This window comes from Vidua macroura, chromosome 5 (genome assembly GCF_024509145.1).
Source record: "Vidua macroura isolate BioBank_ID:100142 chromosome 5, ASM2450914v1, whole genome shotgun sequence".
Taxonomy (NCBI): Eukaryota; Metazoa; Chordata; class Aves; order Passeriformes; family Viduidae; genus Vidua; species Vidua macroura.
In genome coordinates, this window is record NC_071575.1 from 24490321 (window position 1) to 24511365 (window position 21045).

The following is a 21045-nucleotide window of genomic DNA, read 5'->3' on the forward strand; positions in this document are numbered from 1 at the left end:
TTCATGATTGTTCATAGACTCTGTATTGAACATACTTACCTCTGTCTGAATTTATCCCCAGAAAAGCAAATGGGAAGGCTGAAGGCTTAAAGTTCATTCTCTCTGTAATGCAGAGCATCTCCCCTGAAATCAAGAGAATTTTGTGTAAGCACTGAGTTACTTATTTATTTCTTAAACTTATTTTCTTAAAAATATATTTCTTAAAGATTAAACAGATAAAAGATTAAAATTAAAGATTAAAATCTATTTCTTACAGATTTTCTTAAAAATATGTTTCTTAAAGAATATATTTATTTTGTTTTCAAGTGGAAGGCATAGTAAAGATGACTTTTGGCCATTCTCCATAAGGCTAACACTCTTTCAGCTTCTCAGCTTCTTTAAGTGAGGGAAAATCTAGCCTTCTGTTTATGTGACAGTGATGATTATTGCTTAATTATCCAATTTATCAAATAACTGCAGACAGCCTCAAAACAGGCAAATTCTAACCAATTCCCAAATCATATAATCAGCATAATGCCCATCATTGCAAATCCTATAGGATTATATCCTATTGATTTTTGGATGAAATGGAAACCAATCCAATGGTATTCTCTTGTCAAAATAAATAGGCAGAGATACTTCCAAGTAATTTTTCCCCTAACACTTACATTTTCTTTTAATTCTTCCATCAGTTAGTTACAAGGACCAAACTGAAAATGGTTTTGTTCTGAATCAGGTACCAAAATCAGAGTTCCCAAGCTAAATAAAAATTTCTCCCATATAAGCTAGATATTGAAAAGAATCTTGTTCTAGATAGACACACTCTCTAAGGCAACTGCTTACTTTATTCATCTCTAATAAAGAAATGTAATAAAAATTCCAGCATTCTACATAATGACACTTGCATAAATCAGGCTGGATTTTACCCTAAAGCTAAAATAAAATAAGTCCCAGAAGGAAAAAAAAAAAAAAAACAAAAAAACCAGAACATATACGAACATATACATCAATCAATAGTGAAAAATCTCCTTAGTTTCCAAAGTCTACCTTAGAAGCTATGGATATTAATTGGTTTCTCCTAATAAAGCTAGATATTTCTTTTAAACTCAATAAGAACTGTGAATTTCCTAAAAATACTTATATAATATACCAGAAAAGGTTGAGGAAAAAGTAAAATCCCCGTGAGTGAAACTTAATAGATTGCAGTTGGTTGCTCCAAACTGTTTGTGGTCAAAAGCATTTTAAAAGCACAGTGTTATTTCACCATGATTAAGTCAGGTTTTCTTTCCTTTGTTGGTTTTTGTTTGTTGTTTTTTTATGGTTTTGTTTGTTTGTTTGTTTGTTTTGGGTTTTGTTTTGGTTTGTGTTATTTTTGGTTTTGTTTTGTTTTGTTGGAGGGTTTTCGGGGGGGGGGGTAGGGGGGTGGGGAGGGGATTTAAAAATCTCTAGTGTAATTTTTTACCAGGAATTCTCACCTTTAACAAGTCTTACATTAACCCAAATGCCAGATGTTAATTTCTCTAAACTGTTTTTGTGTGCCTGCCTTTCCTCAAACACCATGGCAGCCATAAGCCCAGTTTCAGGGGTGCTGAGCACCCAAAGCTCCAGTTAAATCAGGGGTGGCTGTGGACACTGGGTGGCCTTTAAAAACAAGTTATAAGGCGATGATGCTGACATAGAGAAGCCCTGGAAGTTCCTAGCTCAGAGAACACCCATTGACTCATCCGGTATTTCCATACATGAAAGATTGGAAAACTGCTTTCTATTCTCAAATCTTACAAGGTTCCTGGACTACATTCAGCCTTATTATGAATTCTCTTAGTTTCCATCTCCCAAATACACTTACGCATTTTAAAGTAAATTAAAACTAACCTCTGTGGTTTTGTGCACTTATGTGTGTCCATACATAGACACACACATTCCTCTCTACTGTACTGTATTTTGAGGGCGCAAACAAACTCCTTCTGCTACTTAGAGACAGAGATCAGCCCAAAAGAATGGAAACAAGATGAAAAAAGAGATGATCTGTTCCCTGGAGATGCAGCAAGACAATGACCTTAGAACTATTAACTGGCCACAATATCACCACTGTCATTTTGATGAGATTTTTTAACTTTGAAAATTTGGGAAGATGTCCCCTTTACCAGAACATTGCCCTGTTTTTGACAAATTCACAGTCTTGTGAACTTTTGCTGTTTCTGCAAAACTATACAGATGAAAAACTTAAGTAATAGCGTTTACACCAATTACTAGAAAAATACTGTTTCAGCCTGGGATTTCAAGAACCCTGTGCACAGTTCTGCTAGCCGCCAAAAAGGAAGGAAGGTGGAAGAAATAGGCTATGTGGTTCACCATGACAATCTTCAAATGTATTTAAAATGCTCCCCCCACAAAAAAAAAAAAACAAAACAAAAAACAACAAAAAAAACCAAAAAAAAAACCCAAAAAACCAAAAACAAAAACAAACAAACAAACAAAACAAAAAAAAAACAAAAAAAAACAAAACAAAAAAACCCAAACCAAAAAAAGCCCCACCAAAACAACTCCTTTGCATTGTCAGGAAAGTACAAGTGATATAAGGGGTAAGTGTGTGGATCTTATCACAGGTGAGAAAAACTGGGATCCAATAAGATGACAAAAAATTAACACTTAATCTGCAAAATGCCAAAATTTCCCAGCTGATTTTCAAGAGTAAAAAGGTATTTTTTCTCCTTCTTGTTAAAGATGTTCTTCAAAGTGAAAGCTACGTCAGACAACAAAGGAAGAGAAAGTTTATACGGGTTTAGTTTAATGGAGGAAACACTTAAGACAGCTGCAAAAATGAAGTCTTCTTAAGTGCTCCTTAATGAAATTAGACAGAATTGAACTGAGACGCAAATCTGTGTAAAAGGGATTTTTTCATGCACATATAGACCTTACACAGTGTTCTGAGCAATCCCTTCTAGACAGTGGCTGGCAGAGGTAGTGTCTTCTAGAACTTGATTTTGACCATTCTGCATAAAGCTAAAGCTGTTTCAGCTTCTCAGCTTCTTGAAGTGGGAGAAAATCTGTTCTTCCATTTATGGCACAGTGATGAATATTGCTTAATTATTTAATGTATAAAATTAAAAAATAATGGCAGATAGCCTTAAAAGAGACAGATTCGAACACATCCTCAAATTCAATACTCATCACAATGCCCACCATTGCAAATTATATCCTATCATTTTTTGCATGAAGTACAAAACAAGCCTAACAGTATTCTCCTGGCAAAACAAAGGTACAAAGGCCTGAAAATCACAGGCTGTAAAATTGCTTCTCTCAAACTGCTTTGAAATGTTGAATAACACCTTTCTGACAATATAAAGAACCAAGCAAATTGCAAACAACAGCTGTCTGTCCAAAAATAAATCAGCATCTACTGACTTCCTGGATATATAACAAAAGCTTTTGAATTACAAAAGTGATGTCAGCAAAGTTTTTTGATCAGACAGGGAGCAGATCAGCTGTTCAAGATTTTTTTCTGACCTCTTTGTCTATGGAATTCTTCCTCTTGCCCAGCTTCTCTCTGAGGCTGTATGAGTGAGAATGATACAGTTCATTCAGTGGTAAAGAAAAATGACAGGAACATACTCTCAGAAGGCTGGGCAAGGTGAGACTGCTGATTCAGTGACAGCCCCCACTCATGTTGCATTGAAGGGACCATAGGATCACACTCTCAGAAGAAAATGTATGGCATGACGGTGGGGTAACCCTTGGGTTTGGAACTTTCTGTTGCCTGCTTGTATAGGAACACAAGCTGTACCCATGGATTCTTCAAGATCTTGTCTTCTACAATTTTCCTTCCACTGATCCCCTCGTTCATTTCCTACCAGAGGTTTCTCCATTCCTTTGTTTCTCATGACTCTGGATTCTATAAATGCAGGATATGATCCATCAGCTTCCTCCTCAAAGAAGAAGCATGTGGGTTCACACATACTTTACTCTACAAGAAATCAGTGCTACACAGAATTGGTGTGACTAGGATTTTTCTTTTAATTAACACTTGTGTACACATGGGGGAGGAATAGCATTCTGATGAAAGTGATTTGACTTCCAGCAATACTCTTCAACTCTGTGACCTGAGAAGTCATTAGGAGGCAGGACTTCACATCAACAACTGCACATGGACTTATCTTGTTATGTGGTGCAACATTACTCAGACAACCAAGGACTATGGCTTTAATATGAAGATATTAAATAGTACTTACTGGTGAGATAGGCAGATTTTGGTCGATGTGAATGCAGTCTGTAGCATAAAAATATTTGAGCATAGAATAATTATCGCATCAACCAAGGAAAATCAAATTAAAAGACAAGAAAAATAATTCTGGTGAAAAAATCACACCTTTTTTTCACTAAACACAGGTCTTTCATATGAGTAAAACAGAAAGCAGAAAAGCACAAGGAGATTTTTGTTAATTTGTTCACCTTCAACATTCAGGAGGACAAATAGTCTACAAGTTGGATGTGGTATTGACATAAGAGGTATCATTCTAATTGAAGTGGAACACTGAACTTTTATTGGAGAGCAAGAGCGATGAGTGCCGAATGGTGACTTTCTGTTTAAAATATTTGGAAGACAGGCTCACACTATGACCTGCTTCCAGTTTCCAGTGGTATTAGGGATGAAGCCAGTATAAATCCAGTTGTCACAAAAGAAAAAGTTATAGTATATATTAAACCACAAAAAAATACTTTCAAATAACATTAAGGGTATGACTTAAGCCCACAAAAGCCAGGAAATTCAGAGTTAGGGCTGCAACTCTGTCCTCAACTCACCCCATTTTGTTTAGGTACTGTAGCAGATATGAAGAGAGCTACCTGAAGCATGATGGAATTGGTTTACAAGGGATGGCCCAAAAATTGGTATTTATCTGTGCTGTGTAGGGTTTGCTTGTTACACTAGAGCTGACAAGGCTGTATCATGGAGTGGAAAAGTATATGACAAATAAACCTCTTCATTAAATGTTAATAATATACATCCCTTTACCTGATTAACTTTGGAATCCATGTTTCTGTACTTCAGACTGGTGATTTCTTTTGGAGATGTCTACTGGGACTCATAGGATTGGTGAACTACCCTGTGTCACATACACAGCTCTGGACTGAGTGATCACAGTGACTGATACCTGAATATGCTAAAAAATGAAGCAAAAACACCAGTGAAGCAAAGTGGATTGATAATTAGCAATGAATCTCTAGTGGAAAATATGTGACCATCTGGTGAAAGTGATGAGATTCAACAAAAAGGACACTTGAGAAAAAAACAACCCATTAAGATATGAGCTCAAGAAGCAACTTGAAGTAGAAAATTAGCTACAAAAGTGAGTTGAAGGAGACTTTTCTCTGATACCCAAGAACAATATGACTTGTATCAGTTTGAGTGGAAGGTGTAAATAAAGAGAAACAGAGAAACACATGCATGCATTTATTTAGCTATAACTGTGTCTTAGGCTCACTAAAGCAAAGAGCGACTGCTTTCTGAAACACCTAAAGATTTTGTATGTTTGCTATCACAAGCTTAAAAATATTCAGTGTTTTTACCAACTGGATTTTGGCCAACCTTTAAATCGTCCTAGTAAATATTATAAATAATTCTTGCATCCCTGCAAATATGCATACTTCATTAGTTTGTGTTCAACATGTATTATATTCTGAGGTGTAGTTACATGGACAAATGTACCTTTATGCTGACTTAAGGGCATCTACTCAAGGTTTTCCTAAGTATTGTTAAGTATAGTGATTTGCAATTTCTCCACACTCTTAATAATGTAACCAAAAAAAATGTACAGTGGACTTTGGTTTCATATTCTACACTATTTTTAAGGAAGTGGATAACAACTGCTTTGGGTCCCGTAGATATCCTGGCACTGCAAATCCCTTCAATCCCTCCACTGCATTGCACAAGAGCAATGATCAGGGACTTCATTCACAGCAGAATCATGGGGTGTCTGGTCCCCAAAGTTCACTCAGGTATTGACTCATGCTTTCCAAAAATTCACACCTTGAGTTACTTTAAGGTTTCCCAAGTATTTCAAAGAGCTGGAATGGGTCTAGAATTTGCAATGATTTTCACAACTTGCTGAGTTTTAATTCCATGTTTCTTCATGTGAAAAATCCAGCAATCTGTGATTCCATTCCTATTTTTCACCAGTCATGCCAAATAGCTCCATACTTCTTGGGTTTTACTTTATGTTTCAATTCCAAGATATGGCATAAAGATTTAGTAAATGAAATACACTTTTTAAAATCTCTCAATGCTAAGCTGAAATTGTGGTATTTACTACCATCCCAAAGCACATGCCCAAGGTTTGATTTCCTCAGTCCTTGAACAAACCAAATTTATGCTGCCATCTATTTATTAAAATAACATAAATGAACTGACAACTTTACTTTAGCTGGTGTTCTCTCACCCATGCTCAGAGTGAAAATGATGGAAGTACAAAGTTGATATAATTCTCCCATTCACATTTAGAGACAAAGTATGAAACCTACTCTCCCCATAAATCCAGATTAATTCAGTTTTCAGAGCTAGACTGAACAGTTGCTGAAGAACTGGATGATTTTTTTTTTTCATTTAAGCCTACAGGTTTGAATCAGATCAAAAGCAAAGGAAGGCTGAAATAGGCAGACTTTACACAGTTCCACTCCAAAGAAAAGTTTGCTCCATATTTGCTGGAAATCCAGCCTTTTTTGCCAAAACAATTTGTAGTCCTTGTTAAAATCTATGAATTGGAGTCCATTCACCAGAAGTTTCATAATATTAAGCACACACCACAAGAGATATACTTTTTAACAGCAATCTGCATTACTGTCATATAGACAATCAAGTTTCCATATACCAACTGAAACTATGACATTTTATGTTTGTCTTGTCAGCTAGCCTCCTTCACATGCAAGGCAATATAACCTTTCTCCTACTTTTTCCTTGAGACTTGAGCTGGGTTTTATTAATTTGACTGACTGTCTGAGAGGACACACCAAGTCAGCTACCAAGACTTAAAAAACTTCTGTAATTCAACCTGTGCCTGAACATTCCTGCTGGATGACCTTATATTTGCTTTGAGCTGAGGACATCCTCCATGCTGTAACTGTTGCTCTGCTGGTGCAATATGCCTTGTTGAACTAATGTGACTTTGTTGTGAGCCCTCAGCCCAACCATGCTGAGCCCAGCTTGTACAAGGCAATGTTTTTGTGAAATCACAGGCACAGGTGTTCTTGGAAAACAGACTTGAGTTCAATTCCTTATGGAGAGATTTTCATATGCAGCAAACTTAATTTAAATTAATGTGACACCCTCTGAACACAAAAATATCGGAACTTTTAACTTTAATCACTAACTTAAGGGAAGAAAATGAACAGGAGTTATCTTGCAATAGCATATTCTGAAATAATAAAAAGCAAATTCATTTAACTCAGGACAGTGTTCTCACCTGCCACCTAAAACTGTTGAATTCAGAGTTCCTTACAAGCCCTAAATACAACCAATGTTCCTTGAAAGGGCTGCAAATATTTTGAACAAGCCATGACCCAGTTTTCAGCACAGTTGAGCCAAACTATTTTTGCTGTTTAAATAAAAATAACAAAAACGCACATTTTTGCATAGTTTCAGCACAAAATTCAGGGGGCAGAAAGGGAAGAACTGTGGGCTGAGATGAGTTTCACTTTACAGTTTTGGAACAACCAAAATTCAGAGCTAAATGGGCATGGTGAGTGCATAGAACCACAGGAACCAAAACCAAAGAAAAGGTTGGGATTGAATGTTATTACAGCTTTTATATCTATCATGGTAGCTAGGTACTATCTGGCCTCTATGGCAACAGAATTTGGATCATTCATTTTGGAGTGATTTTTACATGTGATTCTCACCATTGAGGCCACTACTAGCATAGTGGGTGTAATTCTTGATGTCCAGACTTAAAACAAAGATGTTAAAAATTTGTGCAGGGCTCAGGAAAGCAAAGAATGAATCATAGCATGGAAAATTAGTCATAGAATGACAGAATAGAACAGCTCAGTCTAGTCAATTTGTCCAAGGATAACTAGATGACCTGATAATAGCTTATTAGTGATTAAATAAAAATAGTTTTGGTAGTGGTTTTGTTTTTTGGCTTTTTTTTTTTTTTTTTAATTAAAGAAGATAAATATCAAGAACAAACAACTGGAAATTGAAGCCTGACAAATTGAGAACAAAAATAAGGTGCATGTTTTGGATTATCAAGATAAAAACAAATAACTCACGAGTGTTATGGTGAAGTCATTCACCACTTTAAGTCATTGAATGAAAAACAAATGTCTTTAACTGTTTTTCCTAAATCCATCAAAAGGGGCTTAACACTAAGGTTATTAAGACAAGATTTAGAATAAGATTGTGATAACCTCAGTCACAAGACATGAAAAACAGAATGGAAATATTTCCATAAATGTCAGTACATGAGATCAACAGATGACAATTCAAGCTGAAATTTTCTATTTCTTTGAAATTTATAATGTTTTGGGCTTTTTCTCATTCTGATCTAAATTCCATCAAAGGTAATGCTAGTTTCCCTTCTAACTTAAAAATGCATAGTGTAAAATAAATTTGAGGACTTCTGGAAGTCTTTCCCTTATTGCCACAAAAACTGTCAACTATCAAGAATCTGGCTGCTTTTCTCCTTTAAATCATTTTCATAATAAATTCTTTAAAAAATAAAAATCTCACATCAGGTGCTTTTGCTTTGAGAACCAAGCAACCATGCATGCAGCCAGACTAGAAGCCTTAAAAAACAGTCTCTTATGCCCTATTTGTTGCAGCATTATTTCTTTCTTCCAGAAATGTTACAGAACATATTGCTAACTGACTGTCATAAACAGAAGAGGAGGGAGAGCCCCCTGTTTTATCCATCTGTTAATTGCAACCATCCTTGAATGCAACACAACAAAGTTTCCTAGTAGTTTGCTTATCTGAAATTACAGTGAATTTGAGGCAGTTAGTTGGATTAGCAAAAGCAATCATCTTGCAAGAACATGTAAGTAATTTCCAAATAGATATTGTTTTACTGAAAAAAGTCCAAAATTTTACTCTTGCTCTCCCAGGATGCAGCAGGATAACTCAAAACCAAAGCCTCAGCTAGTATAGAAGTACCCTGCTCCACCACCAGCTGAGAATATTAAATCAAAGTGAAGCTAGAACATAAAAATGGTTTTAGAAGAGGGTTTTTAGTGACACATTTTTAGACTCAGCTCCTCAGGATTAAGATGTTTTCCCTGTGTGTCATGCAATGAGACTAACTAAGCTACCAGAGGTTAACATGGGACGATTCAAGTTATGCAGTCAACTGAACAAAAGTTCCTCTCAAATTAGTGGGAGTTCTGCTCAGTTGAGGGACTCAGAATTTGGCCCAGCAATTAAGTTATTCATTTTTAGCCCTGAGCATTCCTCTTCCTCAGTGGAGTGTGCCAAGAAAACTAAAAAACTGAACAGCACAGAAGTAGTATTAAACTTTAACAATGCTTAGCACTGACACAGGGGGGAATATCAGAGCTATTTAGAAACAATGGCATGATCTCCAACTAGAGCCAGAGAATTCGCAGGATATGAAATGCACATATGTGCTTTTCATTGGGATCATCCCTTGTTTTCATATACTGAAGCTCTTCTCATGCCTCATGCTCCCTTGCATAGAACTTAACCTGACCACTTAAATCTCTCTGAAGCTACTGTTAGTTACCTGACAAAGGCTGCAAATGCCCAGCTGGAAAGTGTGCTGTTTAATTCTTATGTATTACTCAACTGAAGTTAACACATATCTACTGTTTATATTTAAAGCATAATTTCATTGAACTGTATTATAACTGTACTTGCTTTGGCCTCAATTTGACAAATATTTAATATCTGTCCAATTTTCATTGTGTAGCTAGATCTCTGATTCAGTTAGTCCACAGTATTTAACACCAAACAAAGCATGACAATACCACTGTACAGAGTGGCATTCATCAGATTTAGTTTTAAAACAAACAAAAATACTTACAAAGGATTTATATTTTGCAAGGATTATTTAATCCCAAAATTTGGGGCTCTTAAAAATATTTTCCCTTTTTTAAAATAATTTCAAGATATTTGCATGTAGCAGTACAACAGCATAATTTATTGACTTACATGTACTTGCCTGTTCATTTTTTCCTCCACTTAAAATATAGGGAGACACTACTAATTTCATTTTCCCAGGCATATCTGTTGGTTTTTTTGGTTTTTTTTTTACATAGGCCTGTATAACCTTGAAATTCAGAGAAATATACTGACTTTGTAAAGGAACAGTGTAAATTCCCACCTGAGATCTCTCTTTCACAGAAAATGTAGCATGGATGATGATCCTTTAGGGATTATCTTAATGGTAATTCTCACTTTCAAGTGCTTGACTTTGAATCCATAATTACATTTTTAAAATAGAAAAACAGGGAAATGGCAACATCCATAACATTGCACTATTCTGATAGCCATGAGTCACAGATGGGGCTGATACACCCTGCTGCATGGCACAGACCTCTGCTGTTTAGAAGAGCAACTGAGTTGGTCATTGATTGCTCCTACTGGTTGTTCTTGCCTTCAGCTCCATTTATTCCCAGCTGCATTATGAATTTGCCAACCAATTTCAGTCTCTCTGGCCCAGTCTCCAGAATCACTGAATTTTTTTAGTTGGAAAGGGTCTTAAAGATGATCTAGTTCCATGCCCCTGTCTTTGGAAAGGACACCTTCCACTAGATCACCTCAAACTGATCTTGAACATTTCCAGGGATGAGGCATCCACAGCTCCTCTGGGCAATGTGTTCATGCACTCAAAGTGAAGAATTTATTCTTTAATTACCCTCAACATGGACACTACAGCTCCAAGTAAGCCAGAAGGTCTGAACTGAATGGTACAGCAGTGTTGCACTGGTAAGACTCAGACAATGGGCACAAACGTTAACATGGATACTCCCATAAGGGAACCTTATCTTTTTGTTCTCCTTTCCTAACCAGTCCTTGAGCTTACCAGGTTAGATGGTGAGGCTTTTTGATTGGCTTCATTTCAGATAGCAATGTATATGATGTCACGTGACTATTCCCCTGCAGAGAATTAATTTTTTTTATTTACTTGATACAGCAAGGTGAGCATTTCTAGAGCATGATTAATCCTAATGACAGATTACTTAAAGAGGCCCCAACCGAATAATCCCAATTACATTTTATTGATGATTAAAGGGAGTCTAGGTGGTCAGATCAGTTTCCAAATTTTACATTACAGATATTTAAAATAAAATTAATTCCATCCTCGACAGCAAAATTAAATATGCAATTCAGGTGATCCATAACACAATAAAGGAAATACAGGCATACAACAAAATTCCTATGAATATCCCTAATAATTTTTAAGTAGCAGATAAATATCTCAAGTAGCATGTTCAAAAGTTGTTGACATTCACCAACCATGTCTTATTCACTGATCTCTATACTGAGAGGCTGCCGACTGAATTTAAAGATTATATATCATCAGTGGAAAGGTGAGGAGGACATGACTGCTAGCACTAATTAAAGATAATTCCAGCTGCTGCCTGTATGAGCTAACATCCCCTGTTCCTGCCATAGGTAAGCAACCTTACTCCCACTTCTGTGCTACCATCTTCATGGATACAGTGTTAGGAAACTAATTCAGCTGAAAAGTTAGTAGTTGTCATCTGGATTAGTTCTTTCAAAGTCAAGAAGCAGGAATATGCCACCATTGTCTGGGGATAGGTGAGGTCACCACTTTTGGGAGAAGCATCTACTTAGATCATCTTCAAGTGATTGTGAAAGCACAACCTTAGCGGCATGCAGAGTTAATTCTCATTATCTTTTGCATTGCCACAGCGTGTAACCACTCATTCTCAGATTCCTGCTAAAATGCAATGCAAAGCTCAACACTGAGTGTCATTTTTTAGTGTCTGAGAAGTCATCTGACAACAGGGGAAAGACCAAAAGAGCACTGAAGAGGCAAAAGACTTAGTGTTCAAGAGTAAACAGAATCAGACCAGTGGAAAACTTCATTTTTAAGTGGGAAAAAGTTAAGTGAAGAAAACCTGCTTCCAGAACATCTCAGAATGTCCTGAAAACTTTGTTCAAAACAGAAAGAAAGCAGACATCCAACATAAAGATCCCCTTTTGACAAATGTTCTATTCCTGTTACAAAACACAGGGATTCAGATGTCACTAAAATAGTTGCAATTTTTCTTCTAAGTTTCTTAGAAATTTTCTCAGAAAATCCTATTTGAGGTGGACACATATAAATGAAATGTTTCTTTACATAGTTAAATTTTAGCTACTGAAAACAGGACCTTATAATGAGATACATCTGAAATCTGTAATAGTAGGCAGTTTCTTCAGTACCAATAATAATAATACTTTTATTGTGGAAATCTGTGTGTGAAAACTCTGGTGTGGAAGAGAAAACCAGGGTGTGCAGCAGATACTGACTTTTTAAGTCTTCTTTCTATAGGTGCTACGTAAGCATGTATAAAATATATATACCGAGTGCTATACAGTAATAATAAAAAATATTAAGAACCTCCCATGTACTATTCATCCTTGAAAATATGTATGGGATGCAGAATAACTGGTATTCACAAATAGTCCTGCAGGTTAAGCATGTGGAATTTTCATGGTGCAGTTGCTTGTGAACAAATAATCTAACCCCTCAGAAATAACTTCTAACTTTAGCTTTCATGTCCAATAAATAAATATTTGTTATTATTAATACATATCACAGTACTTTCCAGAGTGTCCAGTAAGGCACTTTATGGACATATTGAAAATAGAGCCCTTATCTTCAAGAGCTTACAGGATTAAGTCTGATTTATTTATCATAAAGATGCTGATCCATATATTCATAGGGATTTTCTGGAAGTAGTGTTTTAATTGCATGTTTCTCAAGAATACATATCACTTCAGGATCTTATAGGTAACAAACTGGTAAAAGGAAATTTACCACACACACCCCTCTAAGCCTGATGAGGGCCCAAGAGATAATCAAAAACACTACAGGCCTTTTAGCAACAAATCTGAATTAATCAAATCATCCCTGCTGTTTTTTGTTAATGTTTGGACAATCTAGCTTTTCTGCAGAATGCTCTCACCGTTTGAGTAGAGGACAGGGAGCCAGCAACTCCTTGAGTCTTAATCCTGGCTCTGACACTGATTCTCTCTGCGGCTTTGGGCAAGGAGTCATTGTTCTATAGTAAAATGCTTGTATTGGCAAGATGATGAACTACTACTGTAGATGATCTAATAAAATTTTTCCATCTTTAATTTCTGTGATTCTGTAATGCTAACAACATAAGTTTCAGCCCCTCATCTGAATAGAAGAGATAAATACTTACCCAGTTTGCCTACATCCCAAGAAGAATTAAAGTTACAGAATACAAAACTCCACAGAACTGAAGCTACAATGCTTGATCAACATCTTGTTTAGTACCTTGATAATAAATAGCACCTATAAGATCTGTGTAAAACAAGGCCAGATTGAGTATCCTTCTTTCCACTCTACTAATCATTGTCTGAGCTGGTGTTGGAAAATTCTGTCTCTAGCTAACTGCGCACCCCTATTTTTTGTTTAGGCATTGCTTCAGTGAAATGACTCAGAAGAGTAAAGCAACCACTACTAAGTTTTTTTTTCTGGGAAAGGTAAGGGAAGAGGGTAAGCACAATAGGGCAAATTTCCAAGACTGATGCTTATGCCAATGCACACAATGACATGGTCATTGTGGGAATGCCTGCATTTCCCAGCTGCTACCACCAGCTCAGTTGCACCCACTGGTTGCTGACTTAAGATGAAGATTTTTATGGGGGGCTCTAACTTGACCTAGGGAATTGGCTGAAGAATAATATATCCAAGATAACCTTCCAAAAGTACAATTATAATAGTATGCTTCTGAAAAATGTTATTTAAAATTTCTAGGTTTAGAGAGACAGAAGACATAGAATTACAGAATCATAGAACAATAGAAAGGTTTGGACCAACCAACTAGATAGATGGTCTAGTTCCATAGGCAGGGACACCTTCCACTAGACCAGGTTGCTCACAGCTCCATCCAGCCTAGCCTTGAACAGGGATGGGTCAGTAAATGAATTATCTTGCACCTGTATTCACTGTGCAAAGAACACCAACCTCAGTATCCATTGTAGTCTACAGCTATGGACCCATCCTGCCATTTCAATGTGTGTGTAAAAAACTCAAAGGTGGGACTGCTGCTGATAATACATAATAAATCTTGCACTTCAGCTGTACAACACTGACACATCAGATGGAAAGAGACAGCAGAGAAGAGTAACCAGAATATGTTTCAGTGAAGGACAGTTAGAAGCAGACCTACCTAAGGACTTTCTCATTTTCCTAAGACAGTGAAATCTGGCTCGCTTGCACCAGACAGTGCACAGAGACAACTTACAGAACTGGTTGCTAGTGAGTTATATCAACATTTGGCAGGGATTTCCCTCTCATTGTTTTAGCAGGCTAATTGTTTCTACAACTGAATTTTCTGTATTGACTTACTTCCTTTGATAAAGGACAATACCTCGGCCCTTGACTCCATTGCTGCACATCATAACAAGGTAGATAAGGAAGGGGGATCCCTGCATGAACTGTGGGCAGCAAGTAGTTTGACTTGCTTTATTCCACAGAGAGTAAACAGAAGACAGCAATATAAGGAATGTAGAGATGCACAGGGATAGATATCCTCCTTGCTGCCATTCAAGGAGGATATGGTGATCTGCAAGATGAATGTTGCCACACAGTAATCTATCAGACCAGCAGGAGTAAATGGGGAGATGAAGATGATTACTGTCTCTCTCCAAGTTACATTGCATTTTGGGTTTCTTTACAATATGCCAACAGCCAGAGAGCTACCCATTGCAATCCAGTGTCTATCTTGATATGAAAATACCAGCAATGATAATATATAGCTCTTATAAACTGAAATTCTGCCAAATTAATTTTCAGTCCACAAGACATGCCTTTGCCATACTATTTTATTAGATTAATGATTTCTGTCACTAGACATTTGCTGCCTTAAATTATTCTGTAACAACAAGACACATTATTATGAAAAATATGTATAATTACTGTTATTTACAGAAAATATTGGTGGAGTTGTCAGGTTAAGCAATCAGGACAACTACAGAGGAATGGTTGGTTAACCAATTATCACATTTTCTTAGAAATGAGTGCATAAACCTCAAGATATACCACAGTTAAGAGCTATTTCAGCCACTGGAAAACAACTGAAAGACATCTAGAAACCTCTGGAAAATACCCTTCCCCCCAGAAAAAAAAAATATTTCATGCAAGTCACAAGAAAGTTATTATCCAAGCTAGGTCGCTGACAAGAGATGTTATTAATGATCCCACTGAAATTATTAATGCATTTAACAATCACTTTGCAAACTATAATATTATATCCTGGGAGAATACTGAATCATGCTGGTTACTTGGATGAAGATCAAATAAGCTTAGGATGAAAAGATCAGACTCTGAGAAAGTTTAGACTACTTTGTGATTAATAAAAATTAAATGCCAGAACTACTTGATTTGCATTTAAATCTCCAAAGGTGTTGACTGGACTTTACCACATGATTTGGAATTACACAACAAAGCACACCTCTGCACACACAAAATATTAACATGGATACAATACAAAGATGGGTCTACTGCTATTTATATGCAAATATGCTAGAGGAATGTTGTGTGCCAGTGATGCATAACTGAAACTTCTCTCCAGTTCACAAAATGGACCTCACTGCAACACTTTAGTAATTGTAAAACATCTCTCTATGATTTTTGAGGGGTCTTGGGAATCCAGAGAGGTCCCAGCTCACTGGAATTTGGCAAACATTGTCCCAGTTTTCAAGAAGGGCAAGAAGCAGGACCTTGGAAACTACAGGCCTATCAGTCTCATTTCAAGACATTTTTAAAATCCAAAGAAATAAGTTTTCAAGTTTGCCATATCTGTGAAAGCACCAATGGGAACAGAGTAGTATTCAAAGAGAGAGCTTGGTGCAAGAAAAAAGGCTATTCAGCAGTTGGTGTAACACACAGTTAAACGTACTGTTGAAGACAGGTACTACTTAACTACACATTAATTTTCCATGCTGAAATGAGCACTAAATTAAAAAGGCAAAACCCTCTAAAATTCACATATAAGAGATCTGAGGTACAACCTCAGTGCTCCAGGTATTTCCCTCCTTCATGCCTACATTTTCTATTCTTTATCCATTCTTAAATTGTAATGAATAACCAGAGATAATTAACACATTTCTGTAATGACAGAGAATCTGCACATGCTAAGATTGTGGCGTAATTTGATATTTATGAAATGCTTCTTTATTTATGAACCATCTGTCTTGAAATTTAATTACCACCACCACAGTGTTTCATTACAATTCTAACACAGATTAATAATGAACAAGATTCCTACCCAGGCTATTAAAATTTGAAAAACGAATACCCTTTGATGAATTCAAACCACCACCTCACGGAGCTACTGTATGAAAGTCTTAGTACTTTTGTTTATTTTTCTGTTTCCTATGTCAGTCAGAGAAGTTAAAATAGGAAAGCCAAAGGCTGGAAAAGAAACAATATGAAAGAGGGACAAGGGAATGGGTGTGTGAAAAGTTAGGGAGGTTTACAGCAAAGGGTTCAAATTACAGTGCATAAAGAGGCCAGAGAAATATTTAAAAAATTATGAAGTTTATAATATTGGACACAGAATTAAAAAAAAAATAGGTCTAGAGAAACAGCATAAGAATAGATAGATGACAGATGTGGGTGGGTGAAGAGAGAAAAAATAGGAAAGGCCAGATCTTGTTTACATGGAAGTCAATAGCAAAGCACTTGTTGACTACAGTGGGAACTGGAGAGGATCATAGTGAATGAAAATTCATTCCCACAGGGGTGAGAAATGGGGGAGAACTGGCATTAATAGAAGAATGAACACACATAGGGAAATTAAAAGCTGAGAGCAGTAACTGAGGCCCAAGGAGACACAGTCAGAAGAGCTCCCATTTATAAGGCTGTTGGGAAGCCAGGAGTCATCACAAGAGTGAGGGCCTGACTGAGACCCAAACTCAAAAGCTCTCCCAACTTCAGCCACAAAATATTCAAGAACTGGGATATTCACATCACTGTTTTGGATTTTGGAAAGGTTTCTAAGTGTCCAGTCATGTCACCTTTGCTTCACAGTAACTGGATGTAGAAACAGCTGGGATGGTTTGCCCTGTCAGCTGCTATTGGCTGCAGTGAATGGACCGAGGGAGCTTTGGGCCATTGTGTGTAGCACAGGAACTGGTGTCTATGGTGAGGGCAGCTCAGGGGTTTTGAACTGAGAACCCAGCTTTCAGTCGCCAAAAAATTATCTATTTCATCTATCCATACACTTTTATTGTGCATCTTGTAATACATAGTGTTCTCCTTGAAGTCCTACTTTTTCATCTTTTTCCCCTCTTAGTCACAGAAAAAAAATTAACTTAAGCACTTCAAAAGCTCACAGAAATACAGACAGATAAAATGAAACAAGGCATCATTCTCGGGGTATGATTCTGGTTTTAGGCGATGGCTTTCTTAATCAGTGCCTTACGACCAGTTAACCTACTACCCCCAAGTCTCTTAATTTGTTCATGAGCTAGCAAAGATTTGTTAACCTACCAGCAAAGTATGTGTATCCATTCCCCCCTAGTGGAAGATAAAAGCCTTCTGCCACTACAGATTACTTTGTCAGCTCAAGTGCCAAACAGCTGGGTTCAAGAACCCAGACCCACTGATGACACACGTGAGGATCCACCATATATGGCAGGATTGAATGTCCTGTGGTTTTTTGGTCTGATCTTTGTTCCTGTGTTACTGCATTGCAAGCTGCTTTAGGAAGCTGTGATGTGCATACACAGATACAACGAAAGTCCATGACAATGTAGTTCTTCCAAGTGAAGCCAGCCTGATTTAGTGCATGGTGCTCAAGGCTGTCTCTTGAATGTGGAGAGCTACCTGCCATAAAACCTAACATTGAGACTGAAATATGCAGGAGGCAGAAGGATCTCCTCAAGTCTGGAGTACTTAAAGTTTCCCTTGGGTGAGTTGATTTTCCTCAGCTCCTCGGTGCAGCTCTTAGATTCTGCTGGGAAAGTCAAAGAATCTGAAATTTTCTGAAGTGGACAACATGGTTGCTCTTTGTTTCTTGTACAGCATGAAACCGCACAGCAAGTGTACTGAGCTCTTATTCCTGTAACCGAGATCAGTGAGACCAAAGAGGCCTCAGGATGAGCTCTACTCTTCACTTACACTGTTCTTATAATGTCAACTAAACTGTCAGCATGGCCACTTCATGTTCTTTCACTGTTTTATCTAAAGTCCGTTGTTGTTCTGTGATAAAAATAGTCCGTACCGGACAGGACTGTCTCTAAGATGAAATCATTCTGAGCTCCTATAACACCCCTCTGTTTCAACCCAATCTTGGAAACACCTCATATCCATAAGAGTCTCAATAACCTCACAGTGTAACGAGAGTCTAAAATTCTACTCCTTCTTATTCACTGAGAGGTATGTCACTGTAAATAGAGCCTATTTCAATCTAACATGCTTTCCTTAGTCTGATTTGGCTCTAGAAACTCCCATCTTTATCTATTAAAAAGTTTACTCCCACTGATTTCTGTTGAAACCTAACTGACCAAGTAGGTGGTCAGTGCCTCCTGTTAGGCAACAGTCTAGTCAATATGCCATTCCTTGGGTATGTAGGAGGTACAGTCTCAATTTTCCCTTTCTTCTGAGGTGAGTCATACTCAAAACTTCCACACAATAGACTTTGGGGAATGCAAGGAAGGGAGGGTAGAAACACTGGCTCCTTTTGAAACTCTGCCACAACATGAAAGGATGATGTTCATAAACTTTCTGGACGAGCTTTAGGCTCCAGGCAACAGCAGGCCTGCATCAGAAAGCCCCACACTCAATTGTAGGTTTTTCAAATTTTTTTAAGGATTCCTCACAGGGAAAAGCAGCAAAATAGATGTTCCCTATTTTGAGTGGCAGCTGCTCACTCATTTCCTCCTTCATTCTCAACTGCATGCCCTAGCCATTAAATTAAGAAATGTTGGTTCACCTTGTCTTCTTTCTTGCTTTATTGAGTAGAACTTGCTTTAGTGCACAGTGGAATGGCTGTTGAGCACACTTTTTATTCCTCTATCAGAGTGAGACTGAAAATAATGAAACCTGGATTTCTAAAAGATCAAGTGAATGCTTAACCAGTAAACTGTTGCACAACCAACGTCACAGTAAGAGTACCCTCAAATCCTTTGCTGCCTCCTCCTCTAGGCAAATTCTGAAATAATAATGTTCCCTGCTCTTTATTGAAAGCAAGAACTTAGATGCTCCACCAAGGATGAGGGATAGACTTCTGTCCAAAGTGCAAGGATGTGTGATCTCATACTCTTGAGTAAGATTTTTAAGATTTCACAGTGGAAAGATTTTAGGTGCATTTTTCCTTTTCACTAACCCTGTGTCATCCCTGAACAGCAGTCTACTCAACCTGAGAGTCAATCCACACAGCCCTCTGAAATAACTTTACCCTCCCTTTACATCACATGTGGAGTTTGGGCACGTAATTCCAGGGTTCTGAAATCCTGTCTGCAGTCACATATTCTCTTTGAACTGAACCACTGGCACTAAAGCACGAGCCCAGTAGAAATATTTCTGTACACATTAAAATTTCTATATTGAGGACAGGGTTTGGATGGCACATAATAAATAATTTATACAGTCATATATTGAAAAATGAGACTGTGAAGAACTGCCAGATAAAGACCAATCTCCAATGAGTGCCATTTGTCATAGTCATTAATGAGAATGGAGTTCTGTAGACAAAGCAGGCTGCCTAATTAAAAGTGCTATGTAATATAAACTGGTATCACATCACATCTATATACAGAGAGCAAATTTATTTTGGAACAGCATCTTCACTGTTTGCAGTTCCTATTTTGCTCACATCCTTTAGTAAGTTTTTTTTTAAGATGTCAGTGGAGACAAAGAAAGAAGATTGATGAAAGTTGATATAAGGTTGACATGCAGACATAGAACATCTCCATATGTCTACGGAGTAAGAAACAGACAACACTGTACTACCTGCAGGTGTTTAAAAGCTGTCTTGGATTTCTTTTTTCTTTTTCTTCCAATGATAAAATATATATATATATATATATGGGATGAACCATTCATTATAATTATTATATTGCAATAAGGTGTTGCACTACAATGATAATCTTACCCACTTTACAGAGCTTTCATGAAGCTTAATGAACCTATTGTCTTGGTCTTTCTTTATGTTCTTTCAAGACTGATTTTTATAAAACGTACACAACTAAGACATTAAACAGGTCTTGAAATTTTCCAATAAAAATACTTTGAGAAGTACACACTAACACTGCATACACTGTGATTTTAGCTTAAACCTCAGTACAGTACTCTTACTGCAATGTCTTATGCATTTTGCCCCAGCCCTGCCACTCCCCAGGCTATCATTTTCAAATTGAGTGTCAATGATTCCCAGTGGTCTTTATTAATTCTTTTTTTTTTTTGAAAGACTGAAGATTAAAGCTGAATCCATGAGCTATTATCAGATGGGAAATATTAATTTACTAAAGCATCTGAACATTTTGGAGTAAATTTGAAAACAGAACCATCTGTTATATAAACTAATCCAATAGACTCCATACTTTGTATAGCCAGCTGCTGTCAAGTAACAGATTATGAAACCAAGTAATAAATCTTAATTCAAAAAATGTTTCTCCATTTGAAAGGTTTGAATTTTTTTTTTTCTTTCTTGTTTTAATGTAAACTTGATGCAACTTGGCAGAGTTGTTTGAGCTGTTGGGGCTCTAGCATTCACTCAGATCCCCGTGGGAGGCTGTGGATGCAGTCTCACAGAGGTCAGCTGCAAGGCAAGTCCTGTGATACCGGCCTCTTTTGTGCATCAATCACACATGAAAAAAGCTGCTGAGCCTGGTTTTGAGATGGG

The 21045-nt window shown here is 37.1% G+C and overlaps 1 protein-coding gene across 11 annotated transcripts in view; it reads right to left on the reverse strand.

Moving 5' to 3' along the window:
• PARPBP (PARP1 binding protein) overlaps window positions 1-21045 on the reverse strand; it is a 289156-nt gene that overhangs the window by 113301 nt on the left and 154810 nt on the right. For 8 of the 11 annotated variants that reach the window (XR_008437137.1, XR_008437132.1, XR_008437131.1 and 5 more), the window contains 3 exons: window positions 4991-5138; window positions 4209-4246; window positions 40-123 (listed from right to left, as the gene is read on the reverse strand). The gene's annotated coding sequence lies outside the window, so the exon portion shown is untranslated. The remainder of the gene's footprint in view (window positions 1-39; window positions 124-4208; window positions 4247-4990; window positions 5139-21045) is intronic. The other 3 variants (XR_008437136.1, XR_008437129.1, XR_008437130.1) reach the window with 2 other exon arrangements.